Here is a 4514-nt window from a genome sequence, read left to right on the forward strand (position 1 = left end):
TGTCTTTCTCTCCTGTTTTTCATCTGACTTAGCTGAGGCTGATAGAACAGAATACTGGATGGCTTAAACAACACAAATTCCTTTCTCACACTGCTTGGAGGCTGGGAAGTCCAAGGTCAAGGAATCAGCAAATCCACTGTCTGGTGAAGGCTCTCTTCCTAGCCTGCAGACAGCTAGCTGTCTTCTTGCTGTATCCTCGCTTGCTTGACAGAGATTCATCATCTCTCTTTTGTTTCTGCTTATAAGGCCGCTGATCCCATGATGAGAGCTCTACACTCATGACTGACTTACCTCCCAAAGGCTCCATCTCCAAGTACCATTGCAGTGGGAATTAAGGCTTCACCATATAAATTTGGGGTGACGGGCAGAAACACAGACTTTCAGTTCATGACTTCATCTTTCTTCATTTCAACCTACCTTTTGATCAGGTCTTCTTGTAACCACCCAGTGAGTTTACCTTGCTCACCACCTAGACAGGGTCAATTTATCAAGACAGGGGAATTGCAATAGAGAAAGAGTAATTCACGCAGAGCCAGCTGTGTGGTATATTGGAGTTTTTATTATTACTCAAATCAGTCTCCCTGAGCATTCGGGGAGCACAGTTTTTAAGGACAACTTGGTGGATGGGGGGAAGCCTGTGAGCCAGGAGGGCTGATTGGTCAGGAAGAAAATCATAGGGAGTTGAAGCTGCCTTCTTGTGCTGAGTCAGTTCTTACGTAGGGGGACACTAGATCAGATAACCCAGTTTGTCTGGGTGGTGCAAGCTGATCCAGCAAGTGCAGGATCTGCAAAATATCTCAAGCACTGAACTTAGGAGCAGTTAGGGAGGGTCAGAATCTTGTAGCCTCCAGCTACATGACTTCTAAACAATAATTTCTAATCCTGTGGCTAATGTTAGTCCTACAAAGGCAGTCTAGTCCCCAGACAAGAAGGAGATCTGTTATTGTCTTTGTTTCAAACTATAAAGTATAAACTCAATTTCTCCCAGTTAGTTCAGCCAGCACCCAGGAATGAACAAGGACGGCATGGAGGTTAGAAGCAAGATGGAGTCAATTAAGTTAGATCTCTTTCACTGTCTCAGTCAAAATTTTTTGCAAAGATGGTTTCACTCTTATATCTTAAGCTGTGTTGACTCACTGACTGGCAATGTCTGTTATCTCAGAATCTCAAATTTACTTTAAAAAGCACTGAAAATTTCACTACTCTAAGTCTTTTCTGATCTCTAGAAAGATCTACAGATAAAATTGACTGGCTACATATGATCCCTTTATTGTGTGGAAAAGGAAACATTTATTGAGAGATACCAAAGGACCTATGTAAAACAAAGAAAGCTGGAGCACAATGCCCATTAATCTTTTCATCTTGTAGAGTACAGCTCCAAGCATGTTTTAGAGATCCAGTAAATATAATTACTGTTATGATTTACATTCTTTTTATTTGGTATGTTTACATATTTGACACGGTCTAGATGATGTTGGTTTCAAGGAAACATTCATTGGAAACTGTGTTGGCAAGGAAATGGACAAGGTCATTGGAGTTATCTTTCTTATCACTCAAATCTGTGTTGTTGTTTTTTCCAATAAAAGAGTGGATGTGAGCTACCAGCATTGTGACTTATGCTGGGAATCTATGCTTCTGATATTGCTATTTTTAGTGAGTGCTTGGGTGTATTCAAAATGAATTTGTTTGTATATTTTTAAAATTTTATTTTATATTATTTTAAGTTCTTGGATACATGTGCAGAATGTGCAGCTTTGTTACACAGGTAAATATATGTCATGGTGGTTTACTGCACCTATCATCCCATCACCTAGGTATGTAGCCCCGCAAGCATAAGCTCTTTATCCCGATGCTCTTCCTCCCCAGGGCCTACCGACAGGCCCCAGTGTGTATTGTTCCCCTCCTTGTGTCTATGTTTTCTCATTGTTCAGCTCCCACTTATAAGTGAGAATATGTGGTGTTTGGTTTTCTGTTCCTGTGTTAGTTTGCTGAGGATAATGGCTTTTAGCTTCATCCATGTCCCTGCAAAGGACATAATCTCATTCCTTTTTATGGCTGCATAGCATTCCATAGTGTATATGTATCACTCATTTTTACATTTATCCAACTAGCACTTATTTGACATTTCTGGCCAATGAAGTTTGAGCAAAGAAATGCTTATTCTGCATTCCTTTCTTTAATTCAACCATAAACAAGTGAAATATTGAAACTTGTCGCTGGGGGTAAAAAACACTTCTGTCTTCAATCATTGTCTTAGTTTGCTTTGTGGTGCTGTAGCAGTATACCACAGATGAGGTAACTTATCCAAGAATAGAGATTTCTTTCTTATGGTCCTGAAGGCTGGGAAGTCAAAGATTGAGAGACACACATCTATTGAGGACCTTCATGCTGCATCATCTTGTGGTGGAAGGCAAGATTGCCAGAGAGCAAGAGATGGAAATCCTGGCCCCAAGCCCTTCTATAAACAGCAATGATTAATTCATGAAGTTGGAAGTCTCAGGACCCCCAGGCATGGCTCCCTAAGCCCCACTTCTTAACACTATTGCATTGGAGAATAGGTTTGCAATACATCGACTTTGGGGAACACAGGATGGGATTGAGAAAGACAAGTATCAACACTGGGAAAGTGAAAGAGCCCCATTGATCCAGAGAAAGAGGTCAGAGTCAATGTGACGATGGTGACCACACAGGAAGACTGCATGGTTTGAGGTGTTGAAGTTTAAATTAGGGGAACAGGGCCAGGAACAGTGGCTCACACCTGTAATTCAAGCACTTTCAGAGGCTGAGGTGGAAGGATCACTTGAGGCAGGAGTTCGAGACCAACCTGACCAACATGGCAAAACCTCGTCTCTACTGAAAATACAAAAAACTTAGCCAGGCATTGTGGTGCATGCCTGTAGTCCCAGCTACTTGGAGGGCTGAGGCATGATAGTTTTTTGAATGCAGGAGGCAGAGGTTTCAGTGACCCGAGATTATGCCACTGCACTCCAGCCTGGGTAACAAAACAAGCCTCTGTCTCAAAAATAAAGACTAAACAAATAAATAAATAAATAAGGAGAGTTGGCATCTGTCTTAGGGGAAAGACATGATAGCTGCTATGGAGAACTGCATACATACAGAGGGGAAGGACAAATAAAAATAAGCACAAATATTGGAAACAGTGGGAGCCAATTTCCATCAGATAAGGAAATAACAATTAAGGATGGAGAAAGCTAGAATGAACACATTATGGTATAGATATAGAATTGGAGGTGTCAGAATCAAGTAATGGGCTTTAAGATAGTCTTTTTGAGACATAAAGAGAATGAAAATAGGTGCTTGTTGCTGGGGCTCAGAAACCAATACCCCCAAAATGGTATTTGACATGCTGAGCTAAAGAAGCCTCGAGGTCTCTCTGATGACCTCCTTTGCCAACCTTCTATCCCAAAGAAGTTGAAGTTCCCTTATCTGCCTAAGATTCAGGACCCCAAAGGAAAACAATTGTTTTTTCTTCCACCCCTTATTATCTCATTATCTATTGCAGAAAAGACCAAGATGTAACCCCACACTTTAGCAGACCTTTGCAGCACTATAATGAGTGTCTTCCAGGATCATTACATTCCAAAGAGAACTCTTTACAAGTTAATCTCTGTTCCCCTCCTGTCATTCTCCTTGGAAATTATTTGTTGCCACTCAATAGAATTCTTCTTCTCTCTCTCCCACCACCTGTTTTAACAAGATCCATGTCTTAATCCTTTCTGTAACCTCAGGGTGGCATAAGCTTCTGGACCTGATTGGGAAGTTGAGTCTTCACTCTGAGGTCTCCCATATATACACATTAAGTAAATTTGTATTCCTTTCTCCTCTTAATCAATCTGCCTCATGTCACTGATTTTTCAGCAAACATTTGGGTAGCCAATAGCCATGGCCCCCATTGTGTATATGTGTACATATTCTAGTTCTGTTCACTAAGAGGCTCTGGTATGAGCACACTCCAATGTTAATGAGCACATTGAGGATCCAGATTTTGGCTTCCACACATCATTATTCATTTGCAGATTCCAGGGCTTCTTGGAAAAATGGCAGAATCCAGGGCTGAGTCAGAAGCAGTGTAAGATGCTAATCAGGAATATAACATATCAGAGAATATTCAAAGAGTCATGAGATTATGGCAAAAGACACAGAAGCCAATTTTGAGAAGCTACCACTGAGCAATTTGGGGGCAGTTTGAGTATTAAAAACCACTACTGGTACTAATGGCTTATAAGTTATTGAATGAAATAAGAAACAACAAATTCATATTGATATGGATAAAATGAATAGAAAATTTGATGAGGAAGTGGGTATTTTCACAGTTTGAAAGAACTGTCCAGTGGATACTGTTATGGTTAATATTGAGTGTCAACTTGCTTGGATTGAAGGATGAAAAGTATTGTTCCTGGGGGTGTCTGTGGAGGGTGTTGCCAAAGGAGGTTAACATTTGAGGCAGTGGACTGGGAAAGGCAGACCCACCATTAATTGGCGTGGGCACCATC

This window comes from Callithrix jacchus, chromosome X (assembly GCF_049354715.1).
Source record: "Callithrix jacchus isolate 240 chromosome X, calJac240_pri, whole genome shotgun sequence".
NCBI classification, from domain to species: Eukaryota; Metazoa; Chordata; class Mammalia; order Primates; family Cebidae; genus Callithrix; species Callithrix jacchus.